Source organism: Lonchura striata, chromosome 4 (genome assembly GCF_050655825.1).
Source record: "Lonchura striata isolate lonStrDom1 chromosome 4, ASM5065582v1, whole genome shotgun sequence".
NCBI lineage: Eukaryota > Metazoa > Chordata > Aves > Passeriformes > Estrildidae > Lonchura > Lonchura striata.
The window spans coordinates 40,111,186-40,125,712 of NC_140706.1; positions in this window are offsets into that span (position 1 = coordinate 40,111,186).

Here is a 14,527-nt window from a genome sequence, read left to right on the forward strand (position 1 = left end):
ACACAGATGAATGCATTTAATAGATTTTTCAAAGGCATATACTGGTGCAACAGCTTGTCTTTATTTAATTTTAACTCTCTAAATTTAAAGAGCAATTTAAACCAGAATGATAGAAGCTAGAGGGGAAAGACACCTATTAGATCAATGAGTTAATCTCCTGCCACTGCACAAATGTTCTTTATTGTGCATTTTCAAGTATTTTATCCAGAATTGTTCTTAAAGTCAAAAACAACAGGGCTTCCACTCCTTAGAAACGATTAGGATTTTCTGGCCCTCAGGATATTTCTCAGACATAGTCTTTATTTTCTTTTTCATATTTTAATTGATGTAGATCTGATGTTTTGTGAAAACAGTAGGAAAGTTAATAAAGGACCTTTATTGCCAGCTTTTTTTCTGACAGTCTACAAGGAAATGGGAACTACAGCTTTAGGAGAAATGCAGCTTTTTCTGATCCAGCAGAGCTGCAGTGAAAGTTCAGCCCCACCCTCTCAGACACTCAGCATAACCTGCTCTTTCTTATGCCCAATGCAAACTTTTACCTTCCAGTTTTTCGGGTTTTTTTTGGCTCTTCAGTTGCCTCCAAAAGCTCTTTTAGCTTATCTCTTTCTTTCACAGACAGAAATGTTCATTTCCTTTCTTGTTGTTTAGTAAGAATGTCAAATCTAATAGTAAAGATGTTTCTCCTATCTATTCCATAGACATCCCTGAGCTTTTTATTTCTTTGCCCCTTCTCACGCAAATAATTTGTTCATGTACTGTCAGTTTTCTTTCCTTAAAGTCTTAGATATATTCTGACTGCTAGTTGTTGAATTTTTCTCTTTTTATGCTGTTTCTCTGAGATGACATGTTCATTATCTGGCCATTATTTTTCAGGACTTTTTTTTCTCTGTTATTCCCCTAGCCCCTTAATTCCCCATTTCAAATTACTCATCCACATCTCTTCCTTCAGCTTGCCAAATTAGTTTCTTCTAGATTTTTGTCATGCATAATGACTGTTGGAGATGCTGAGGAACCAGCATATTGTGTGGTGGACATAATGATGATATTAAGTGTGTTGAAGCTTTTTTTATTTCAAAGGATATTCTTAAATGGTGTTACATCTGATTTGGTAATATATTAAAATCATCTGGCAAACAGGGGAGAGTTGGGTAATAGAACCAACACAAAATATTATGAAATAAAAATATAACAATATCCAGGGAACTAATTGATCTTCATATATATTTAGAAGAGAAACTCTGCCCTACTGCTAAATTAGGACTCATGTCGATACTGAAGATTGCTAGACTGGCCATTAGCATTGGAACAGCTTGAACAGGAGGAGCTGCCTGGCTACAGAGCCTTCACTGCCATACAAATTGAAGAGCTCACATGGTATTTGGGCAGAGTAATGAATGCTATCTGCATCTTAAATGTTTAAGATGATAATTGCTGGAACACTGTATTAGAAGGCATCCCTTTTAATGGGTGGCCTTTTCCATGAGAGCTCGGTGTTCTGGATTGGTTAACTTTGGTGACTGGCTGCTAATTCCTTCTTTATTTTTTAAAATTGATATAAACAGAGTCTAGCAATGTGGCATTGGGTTTGGGGGACTGTGTTATGTACTGGAGAGCAAGTCACCTAGAGATTAATGCTGCTGTGTCACATTTCTTACTGTGATGCATAAATTTGTTTCTGGGTCTATATTCAGTAACTACTAAGACTGCAGTGATGCAAAAAAAACTGAGCAAAAGTGGTGGGATAAGTACTCTAATGAAGAGGGAGAAGGAGTTAAGAAATTTGATGGGTGAAATAAGAACCCAAGAATTATGGTACATAAAATATGGAATATATTGATGGATGGATATGCCCAAAACTTGATCGACTGTTTAGAAAAAGTCCTTTGTTATTGAGTCTAAGACAGTGGCTTTATTCTGAAAAGTTAAAAATATTATGTATATCTTGTTCAGATGGAGTATTGATCCCTGACATTAATGCAGAGTGGTTTGTCCCAATTTGTCCTAAATTACTTTGTTTCATGTTTACTTCTCTTTCAAGCTCAGGTGTAAAAAACAGTAATTTTTTTGACATCAATTCTTTTGTTTCTTTAGTTTCCAAAACTGTAACAGAATTATTATTATTTTAAGAAAAAAGACTATAAAGTTGAAAATCAATTGTTAGTTACTGCTTAATACATCAAGAAAAGCACTGCTTTCTTTCTGAAGTTAAAATAGTAGAATATGCCTTTTTCTCTCGTGAGTAAAAACTAGTACACTTCTTTGCATTTGGTATACTGTCTTGGTGCAGTTTTTTGAATAAGGCATTGACTTAATTACCTAAATATTACTAGCTAAGTTAGATAAAATACAAATAGATAACTATGCCTTATAAATATACACTTAAGTATTTTAAATGATCTTATGATCAGCTATTGTAGGAAAAAAATCAAGGAATAAAAGTTTTACAACAGCAGCATACAACAGAAAAGTACAATAAAATTAATTACTTTGCATGACATAAGAATGTTCTGATCTGATCTGAGAACATGAATAGACACACTGATAGAGACATGACTAGAAATGCATTAGGAAAGAATTGATTAAATCTGGAAATACACAGTTACTATGTAGAACTCAGCTCTCAGGGTGTCAAGGCCCTGAGTCCACCCACAAGCACTAATTGTCTTGACCAGTCATAGTATACAAATTTATCCTCTGCCTTTTGGTCTAGAAGCTTTGTTTAAGCCCAGGTTGTATCCCTAGTTCTTGTCTGACTTATGAAACATGTATCCCTGCACCAAACTGATTTCCTCTGGGTACTGATGTTTTTGGTGGATGTACAATTTAACCTCAGTCCCGACTGTCACATCACATTTGCCTGATGGTCACTGGGCTGAGCTTGTTACTGCCACTAATCCTGCTTGGTCCTGTGGAACTGCACCCGTGTTGAAGTCTCTACCCCCATCTGTGCCAAGGTCACCTGTAGCTCATCCTCCAATGTGTAGGAATCTTGGTCTTGATGCTCCATGACAGTCAGTGGTCACTTTCCTGCAGTTTATGGCTGGTGCAGTCCAGGGTGTGATCAGTCTCCATTGTTGAAAGGGTTTGCAGGTGATTTGTGCTCAAATTGTTGCCTACTGTAAACTTTCAGATATTCTGTACAAAGCCACCTTCCTAACCATGTGGTTCTCAGCCTGTAAAATTGTAAGGGTTTATATCATCACAGATGCAAGGCTTTTCATTTGCCTTTGTTGAACTTCATATGAGACCTTTTTATATTCAGTCCACTTTTTTCATCCATTCAACATCTCTCCAGGGTGGACCTATCCACCCAGCCTGGTATCATTTGCCAGCATGATGCAGGACCCTTTTGTTATGCTATCCAGGCTATTAATGAACTTTTTAAACATTATCAGCTCCAATATGAAAACTTGAGAACATTCCTAGTTACTAGCTATCAGAAATTATTTGCAACTGCAGTTTTAAAAGCCAAGAGTGCAACTTAACACAAAAAAAAAAAAAAAAAAGGAAGCATGAAATATTTCTAAATATTAATCTATTAATCTAAATTTCTTATTTGGTATTTTAGGAATTGTTACAAATCAAAAACCTCTGGAGCAAATATCCCTGCATATAGACAAAGGTGATGAATTCACAAGTTATAGGTAAAGGGTTGGAAATTGGGCAGCTCTGAATATCCCTCTGCTAAACTGAGATAATACACATTTGCCTTGTTTCTCATCAAGTATATTAGAAAGGCAGCATAATTGGTAAGCAGACAAACATCCAGGAATTTTTCTCACACTGATAGCTTTGAAATGTCTTAATCATACTCACATAATGTGATATTTCAGCATTTCAAGCAAAGTAGCCGCTTTTGAAAGTAGCTCTTTAAATGAAAAGTACAAATCTTTTTGACCCATAAGAACAGAGAAACACATTTATTTTGCTGAGATATTTCATACAGTTGCTTCAAATCCTTATTATTCTAAATTACATTCTTCTCCAGCATGCCCAGAATGTCCAGAAGGTGTTGAATAGTTGCCTCAGTAAGAGGCATGGAGGTGCTATGAACTCCTACTCTCAACTGAAAAGGAATGCACTCTTGCCTATTTGACAATCGTTTCCTTTAAAAGCCTGTCATGTACTTCAAAGGAAGCCTAGGAAATATTATTACCCACTTGTGAGTCATATCTGTCTTTTATCAGTTATTTTTTACAACTACTTAAGTAGAGATGGTATATGAAAGAGAGTACCAGAAAATTCTTTGTCTTTGCTTGCTTCATTTGATAGCACAACCAGATCCCTACTCAGGTAGCCCAGAGAACTCAAGCAGGTTCCAACAAGTGGTTCCTTGAGGACCATACATGAAATGTAAACCTGAATTTCTGAAGATAGACATACTCCCGGTAAAAGTAGTGTTTAAAATAATGTTACGTAACAGTACATATTACTTATAGACTCTGCCCAAACTCATACAAAGTGTACATTGAATCAGGATGGCACATTTCTGTGAGCTTTTGGGTCCTTGTGGTTTTTGTTCATTATCCATTGTGGGCTTGAATTCTGCTTGAACCTCAGGTAGGCTCAAGCAAAACCCTTTGTTGCCAGACATCTAATTTTTGTGGCTTGAATCACTTTCCACTTGCTGAATAGACTTTATGTGAATGGTAATCTAGCAAGTACTTTATTTTACAAAACACATGGAATAACAAAACAAGGATGAATTTTTGTTCTGTAATTCACTCATTGACATGCTAAAGAAGTTGTTTGGAAGATTAAGGAGAATGGAAATTCTTCAAGTATTGAAAAATAAAAAAAGTGTGCATTTGAATAACATCCAAATTGCTATTTACCTCCTGTCAGTTTGCTTTTTTAGTTAATGTTCCTCTGAAGTTCTATATATTCAATACAAACAAATGCAGAGGGGAAACAGAATGCTACTATTTTTGTTGTGGTTGTCTGTTCTTGTATTTGTGAAGACCCAAAATGTGAAAACTGTTGGTCTGCTAACTTTGAGAATTTTTTGCAGTTATTAAAAATAGCCTATGCAATTTCAACAGAAGCCTCTAACAGTTATATTTGTAGCCATTATTTCTAGGATTGAATGGTGGATGAAGGGACAAAGCATGAGTGTATATCTAAGTGGTTAAAAATCAAATGCAAGTAAAACATAATAGTCATGTAGACAATGAATTTGACTAACCATAGAAAATACTGAATTACTGTCAAGGGAACTGTCCTTCAAGGAACAGATGTATATAAAGCAAATGGCACTTAAAAATTGAATTAATTTTATTAATTTATCCTTTTTATTTTAAAACTAGTGAAACTACATGATTTCTCCTTTTTGCATTTATCCACAGTGTAATTCATTGGTTTAGTTATCAAGTCACAGAGACTTTTGTAGTTTTTGTTTAGTGGTTTTACGTTTTCTCAGAATTCAAACAGATTATAAAGACTAGTTAAAACTAAAACCTTCACAGTTTTATAAACTTGCTCAAAGTCATAGAAAAATAAAAAAAAAAAATAAAGTCTTGATTGAGATGATTCAGGAGTTCTGATTGAAACATTCACATAAGTGCTTTTCTGGACATGTGCCAGGGCACTTGGTTGTTCGTGACTCGTGTTCATGACTCGTGACTCTCCAGTGAAGCAGATCTCTCAGACTGTTGCCACAAGTCCCTGCTCCAGTTTAGTGTTGTAACTTGGGCTGATACAAGACTGAAGTTTGCATTTCATTTATCAGAAAGTCTGGGGAGAATCCAAAACAGAAATAGGATTTGAACTTTTCTGTTTAGCTCACCTCACATCCCAAGAACTCCCAAGAACTCCTTGATGGACTGGTTCACCTTCCTGCCTACTGACACAATCCAAATGAGCTGCAGAATACCTCAGTGTCTCCTCATCTGAGAGGAAATGTAGCTTTTAGTTACATTTCAGTGATTTTTATTTTATTCATCTGATATAATTTTTTATGGCCATATGGCCTAACATAGTCTGAGTATGACCATCTTTCATTTAAGTGGTTAAAAAACATGTAGAATCCTGTCTACTTCAGTAAAATTAAAAATGGTAAATTAGTGTTCCTTAAAAATTATTCTAAAAAAAGTAGTATTTAAAAATATATGAAGTGTAACTGCAATTTTCTTGTTAAAGACAGGAATTTGAACAAAAACAACAGAGCTTGAGAAGAAGCTTTAAAAATTGTATCTTTGACATCTTAAAAAGCAACAGAGGAAACTCTTGAACACCTGTCAAAAAAAACCCCAGAGTTGTATTACATTCCAAGTATTACTGAAACGTTTTAGAGAGATGAGAGCTGAGACAGTGTGCATTTATCTCTTATACATAGAAGATTTTTCTTCCTTTAAAATTTCTTCCCTTTATAACTGGTAAGATATTTTCCATTACTGTGCAAGAGCTGACAGTCTTTTCTACAAATCTACAAATATCTGCTTCCATTTGATTCCCTTTCATCTTAGCTGTGCTACTTTTCCTGCAGTATTCTAAATTCTGATTTATAAAAAATTAAAGTCTATCGGAATTTTAAAAATAACCTCACTAAAATTCTCTACAACATAGCAAAAATTAATCTAAAATTTTGCTTTAAGAAGCAAAACAGTTTTCAATAATAGGCACTAAATTATACAAAATACTCATAAAGTAAAATATATGAAAATGCAAATCACAATAACAGATTTTCTCTTCTAATAAGCACATTTGTATATATTTACTTTAAATGCCCTTATAAATCTATTTCTCTTCTATCAATATTTTCTGCATGTGCAAAGAAAGAGAAAAACACTTTTTTTCATTTTAAAATATGCTTTCATCATTTCCATAATCTGCAGCATTTTACTGCAAAATTACTTGTTTCATGGTGGTGCTTTGTTTTAGCAAAGTCAGATACTGTATCTCTGACTCCTAAATGTTGCAAAAACTTTTTAAATTTATTTCAGATATGAAATTTCTAAAAGAACCTCTCAGTTTTGTCATTTCCACAGTAGTCATTTAGCTAATCTATAAGGTTTATAAGTGAGATCACTGTGCCAGTACATTCAAGATAGCAGAAGTGATGAATTGTTCATTTATTATTAAATAATTTGCAAGTTAGTACTGGATAAGTGCAAATCCTTAACAAGAATTTTTCATGTTTAAAACTTTCTTATTTTCCTATTCTGAAAAATATTATATTTTTCTTGCTGATATGTAGCATAATTATTGTTGGAATTAATACAGTTTTAACAAGACATATTATTCCTAAATATGGATATGTGGTCTGCATGTTATGAAATATTCAGCATGTGACAAGAAATACTTCAAAAGGTAGATATATTCTGGCACTCCAGTAATTGGGTTCATGAATTACTTTCAATAATAATATGAAAGTTGCTTTTCCTCTTTCCAACTAATTTCACTAGAGCTCATGAGAAAAAAAAAAAAAGAAGCCATTTTTAAAGATAATTTAAGAAAATGAACCTGCTCACACAGTTGAAATACTGAATACTGGCCTTTCCCACCCCTGTGATCCAGGTATTGACACATGAAGTTTTTACAGTTAATCTAGCAATACTTGCAGTCCTTTGAGGAATACTACAAATATTTTCCAAGAGAAATCCCACAACATCTTCACTTATTTTAAACACATTTAAATGGAAATTGAGAGCCTTATTTTCAGGGAATTTGAAAAAGTTTAAAGGAAATGCTGTCACTTTTTTTTTCTCCGGCAAATTGAATTCTCTTTACATAATCTGAGAGAACAACACCACTTGAATGTCTGATAAATGCATTGTCTCTAAGTATTCATCTTTATTTTTGAGACAATTTATATCAGTTTCTCATTTGTTAAAGATGAGATACTACTAGAGATTAAAGTATCAAAAGCAGTCTTTTTAAATTTCAAGTTTAAAAACTGTTAACAAGTTAACCAACAGGGCACACCAAAAGCGAAGGTGGTTGAAATCCTGTAAAACAAAAAAGCAAACAACAAAAACTCCCAAACCCAGGTATTCATTACAATAAGCTTCTATAGCAGAAAATATTTTAGCTACTTTTATTAGAGGGCCAAATGAGATTCCAGAACTCACAGGCCTTCATTAACTAATGTAGCTGAAGTATTAATTACAAGTAAAATTATTAAGTACTTAATTGATCATAATTTTACAAGGAGCTTGACCTTCATAAGGGGAAATCATGGGACTCTAAATTAATATAGTAAAATTCCTTAAGGATTTTAATGAAATGGTGAGTGAAAGAGATGTGTAGACACGTTTGTCTCAATTTTAAAAAAACTTTTTGTTGTCTTTCACAAGAAGCCATAAAAAATGATCAGTCTTCAGGGAAGAGTTAATGTTGTCTCACATGTCAAAAGCAGGATGAGACCCAGAAAACAAAGAGCCTGAGTAATTCCTCAATTTTGGAAAGTGTAAAATGTAGTGATATGATTGAGTATTAAAAGAGAAACTACCCTGGTTTAAAGGACTGTTTGCAATAACAATCTGGAAAAGACATTAAATGAGCTAATTTTTGATTATGCATAATAGAACTAAAAAAATAATTTGAGAAGTACCAGGAGGATTTAGTAGAATGAAGTCACCGGTGTGATCATGGATATGATGTAAAGCTGGTCATGGCAGAACAATGCTGGCAATGATACTGGCAATTTTCTAAATGTTCTTGAGTATCATTGGATCTATCATTAGAATTGCTCATTAAAGAAAAGAAGATCATTTAAGAAAAGAAGATTCTGATAGGTATTTCTCAGCAATAGCTCAGTTTCCTGCCATCTCCCCAAAGAACAATAGGAAGTAGAAGTAGAGGAAGAAGAAGAAGAAGAGCGGGAGGTAGAATAAGAAGGAGATGATGATGAAGAAGAAGAAATTAGAGATAATTGTGATGGGAATATTTGGGACATTGACCTAGATTAGTATATGATACCACAGAACTGATATTTAATTAGTTCTGATGGGAATGGTCGTTGATGATTGTAACCATCAGGGCAGTTAGATTTCAGAGCTTTCACTCAGATGATCAGAAGCCAAATCAGGCATCTGCTTTTTCTCCCAAGATATTTGAGATCTAGCTATTTTATAGACAGCTGTGTTTCACTGCAGACTGCAGCTCTTGGTCTGTGTCCCTGGGCTAGGTATTTTCAGGGATGTTACTTTGCCAGGGCAATTCTTTTATGCTATTTCTCAACTGTTATTTCTCTTTGCTGAGCTTCTGCTTCTTTAACTAACCTCAGTCCTGCCCCAGCTCTCAAGGCTGGCCTTCTTCAATGACCCACAACTGACCATTGGTGTTGGAGCCTCCACTTCCAAGCTGTGCCCACGTTGTCAAAGCCTCTGCTGTTATCCTGCAGTTAAAGTGCGTGTCACAACAGGAGACACCTGGTATGAGGTTTGGGCTCACACAGACACGTCTGGGAACAAGCTGATGAGAAACTGCATGGGAGCATTGGCACCTTGCACTGTGGGCTGCAAACATGCCACTGCAGAGCTTCTCACCTCTTAGTGACAGATTCTGGAATGTTTTCAAAGGACACTTATGCGCACACACACACACACAAACACCAAAAAAAAGTATTAATAGGTTTTGCTGTGTCTGTGTGCTTATATTTGTGTTCAGTATTGTCAAAGCCTGCAGAGTGTGCTTCTACTTCCATGGGAAATGAAGGTTTCTGCATTAGCTACACAGGATACAGATTTACTACAAATGTGTTACTTTAATGGTGAATTACCCTGGGAGGATAATAGGTCTGGATTTGAGACCCTGTTATAAGAAGTAAGTATGTTTTTTATTACAAGGCCATTGCATGAAGCATAATGATTATTTTGATGTTACCAACTGTTTAAATTAAGAAACAAAGACTTACTTTGGTATGTACAATGATTTTGGGTACAAAGTGACAGGAACTTAAATTACTGTGAGAAATAGAGCTTTCAGAAAATTATTTAACCTTCCTCCAATTTGCTGCCTGTTTTCAGTGTAATATATTGAACTACACGGATGACTTATTTGAAGTGATGTGTCCATTTTTTTCCTATAGTGGTCTGTCTCACAGGCATGGTTATCATCTTCTACAGCACCATTAACATCTTTCTGTTTTTAATGTTGCTATATTAATTTATTGTATAAACCAGTTCAAGTAGCAATTAGGGTATAAATCCCTGTTGAATAATAAAACTATATTCATAAGTAGTAATGCTGTCAAAAACTACAGAATTATATTGTAATTCAAGTTTTCTAAAAATCTGACATTTCTGCTGTCACAAACACATAAGTATCTATGCTGTAATCAGTGGACATGTGGTGAATTGTAGGTTAGCTGAATGCTAGTCTTTCCCTGTAGAATTTTAAGGCAAAACATTTTCCCTAGTAGGACAAATAGAGAAATCTGTAAAATTGGTAGGAGAACAATTCATGGGAAAACGTTTCAATTCATGTTATTTTGTAGTGTCACAGCAACAATCTCAAGCAGAACATCCATAGAAATAAAAAAAGTTTTGAAAAGTGGCAGGAGCTCCTATTAAGCTCATAAGAGTGATTTTCAGTGCTGATTGAAGCAATATATTAACTAAAATATAGCTAATATTTAATGTTAGGCCAACTAAAGGGAAGTATTACTAGATCTATATGTTGTATGACATGATGTGATAAAATCCTTTGATGTATTAGCAGTCTCTAGGAGGTAAATGTAAAAAAGAAGATAGCTAACTATAATAATTCTGTAATGGTATAATCCAGCAGTTACATAGTGCTGGATTCTAACCCATTTGCATTCATTTCTTTTTTTTCAATTTGTTTTAAAGAAATTATTGTTACTTGAAATAAAAAAGTATTCAAATTAGTTTAAACAAGACTGTACAGAGAATGAGATAAGATTTTGTATAATAGAGAAGAAAGGACAGGCTTGAGAAAAAGAGTTCTAATCAAGCTCATATGGGAGTAAATTTTATACTTGAAATCCAGATATTTTTATTTTAAAATTTTTTTTCTTTTACAATAATTTCTGTTCTCTATGCCTTTCAATCCATATGTATATGTGTATGATAATAATGGATAAGTTATACAAATGTATGTTTCCAAATATAATGTTGAAATTCCTACCATCAGACATTTCTAAAACAGTCCTGTCTTTTTTCAGCTGAAGGGGATTTTGGTATTTTGTCTAACTGAAAGGAGGAGGATGTCCTTTTTTATTATTTTTGCAATTACATTTAGTTTCTATTGAAGTGCAGCTTGGATTGAACTGTTGTTAAAAGAGGGACCATAGCACTCTTATGCTAAATTCAGCCTTTTCAAAGCAGGGAAAGATTTAAGGGTTACCCAAATGCTTGAAATTATTAGAGCAAGGAGAAGATTATAATTTTTCTCAATTGAACTTTTTCTTCTATTAAACCAGACACTTTGATCACTTTTACTGTTCATCCACAAAATAAGAACTATTTTTTTTTGGCTCTGCCTCAGTGTCTGCCCTTTATTCTGATACAAATGACTGTGGGAATGCTTGATGGCGACAGAGCTACTTCAGCCATCTTTCCACTTTTGCGATATTCCTAAAAGAGGAGAAACTTTATGAGGTTTTCTGGCTATTTTAAGGATGATTTATAGAACAGAAAATTCTATCACTTTATCCTCCCCCCACCTGCTGAGAAACACTTCTTTTCTTTTAAGGAAATCAGCAGCTCCATTTGTACTATTTCTTCCAATAACAATTGTAGCAAACAAGCATAAAATCATAGAATGGTTTGGGTTGAAAGGGAGTTGCATTTGGGAGTTTTTCCTCATTTGCTGCTATTTAAAGACAAACATTTCCCTCTGCTTCCCAAAAGCCATTTCCTTTACAAAGCATCAGTTTTCCTTACTGAAGCTGAAAATAAAGCATTGGGCAGAAAAAAAAGAGGGCATCAACAGTAAAATATGTATTTGAGTCTCTCCTTCAGTATCTCTGTAATAGAGAAATACCACTGCAGTGAACCCCTTATCTGAATGTGAATAGCTTTATTGTCAGCTCTATATCTACTTTATGTACTAAATGACAGCTTTTCCATGTTCTCCTTTTTCTCCCTTCATTGTACATTAAAAGCATTTGTACTGATATGTTAAACTAATATTCTATTCAGATTTTGCTAGTTATGATGCAGCAATTAAATAAGCAATTCTTCCCAGTTTTTCTCCACAGACTTTTCTTAGCTTCTGTTGTACTTGATAAACGGGAAATATTTTAGTGGTGTTTTTCCACCTCAAGTTATCATTAATTCACCAAGATAACAAAAGACAAATTAAACTGCAGTAGAAGAGTCAATAAACCCAAATATTTTGATAATGCTGGCACAAGTCACAATTACATTACTGTACAAAGCCTAAAAAGCTAAACTTGGTCTGCCATGTATGTGGTAGATAGAATGAGAGAAAGAAAGTTGCAAGGGGTTTCAAAAATGTTCCCCATATAACAATTTTTGTGGCTTTTCTAAATGCCAATAAACAGTGAAAGTATGTAATAGATGGTTTACACAACAGAGATGTGTGTAAACCAAACAGAGATGGATCTCTGCAGTCCTGTAAAATCATGCCAGGTCTAGTGGTCTGTGGTACATGTAGTTCATGCATTCACATGCCGAGTACATGCTGTGCTTCCACATACAGATGCAAACAAATTGTTTCTATTTACTATTTCTTGGGCATTTTCTTCATATTAGCTCATTTTAGCCTTCTATAATATTTCTCTTTTTGCTAGCTTTACCTGTTTTTTCAGTGAAGTAGTTTCTATTTTACTTCCATAGCTGCCTTTTAGGAACTTCAGAGTTAACTTGCTTGATGCTAGTTTAAACACTCTGCATAACTTACCAGTGATATTGGCCCCAGCTGTTCTGCAGCATTTGCAGCTGTGGAAGAAGGAGTTAAGTCTTTTCAGTGGATATTTTGTAGTTACAGAAGATCTCTTCTGGATGGTTATAAAGGCTGTTGTAGACCAACATCTCCCATGAGCAAGCTGCTGTGTGCTGAGAATCAGTCATGTAGTTCCCACTTACACTAATTGGATTTTTTTTACCATACTTGCTGCTGGGAGCATAATCCTTAAAATCTAATCATTTATTGGAAAAAAAGCACTTCTGGATATGATATATATCCCATAGCACATCTTAGAAAATTACATTATGTCTCATGTAGTAGTCTGCAAACTTCTAAAACACACTTTTCATATTTGCCATAGGCTACTACACCCATTTCTACTGAGAACTTTTTCAGACTTAGTAAACTTTAAGGAACTTTTCAAAAAGGAATAGTTGAAGGATTCACTGTGGTTATATTGCAAGGACTACATGAGAATTTACTGTGCATTTGTTGCTCCTGCCATGCAGTCCCTGTGAAACCAGTCTTTTGAATTTATGCTGTGGGAATGCAGTTCATTAAACACTTCAGGTGTAATAAACTACTCTGAAATGAGTCTGCATAGTCTCACTGTGCTCTAGTTTCCCTCTACAAACAGCATCTGAGGGTTTTGTCCTTTTCTACAAAGGCAAAACTCAAGATTTCTTTGCTAATTTTCACAGGGATTAAATTTTATGTATTTTACCATGTGTCTGCATGGGATCACTTTTTAAACAAGGAAGTAACCATGCATTTGCATTAAAGTGACTCATTAGTAATAGTCTCTAATTACATCTGTTTGAACATTTAGTACAGATCTAGTTTCTACTGAAGTATTGTTATGGTCAATTCACTTGAAGAAGAATTTGTGATGATTTAGTCACAGCAATAGCCAACTACCATGTTCCGTTGTGAGACATGCTTTCAAATTATTTATAAAAGCAGCAGTACTTATGTCCATAACTCAGTGAAGAAATAAAAACTATATTATTTGCCTCCTTCAGCAGAACCATTTAACTCAGAGAAACTATGTAGTTGTTTTGCCCCACTTTGGGACATCTCTTTGTAACAGATTGCACCTGTATAGCCATAAAAGGTTATGATTATCTCTACATAAAAGCCTTATTCATCTCTAGAGATTACCTTTTAAAAAGATTAAAGACTAATGCCTTCGTCTAATTCAACTTGGGGAGACGGCATTGGTACTCTTGTCACACACGATGAAGAATAAAAGTACAAAAGAAAGGTAATCCCCTGAATAAACTACATTTGCCCTCAAATTGCTGTTTTAATAGTTTGGCATTTTCAATCAATCATGAACAAAGAATTTAGCTACCACTCTATTTCTTTCTGATGCTCACTACAATTACATGTAGAGTTAACTCCTCTTGTTCATATTAGTATTTGCTGAGTGGTCTTGTTTATATGGACCAGGATTTCAAAAGGTTTTACTATTTTGAGTGTTATTTTTTAACTTTTCATGACATGTACCTGTTTTTCTCAATTCAGTACAAGACAGTGAATGCTGACTGCATGAGTAATGAATGACTTTGCCAACTGATTCAAAGGTCAAGTTGCCTGGCAGCCACTATGATGGCATAAATGAGGGAAGTATATTGTATTATTACCTCAGATTTATCTATTTATTTAGTTAACTTTTCAATGTTTTTAA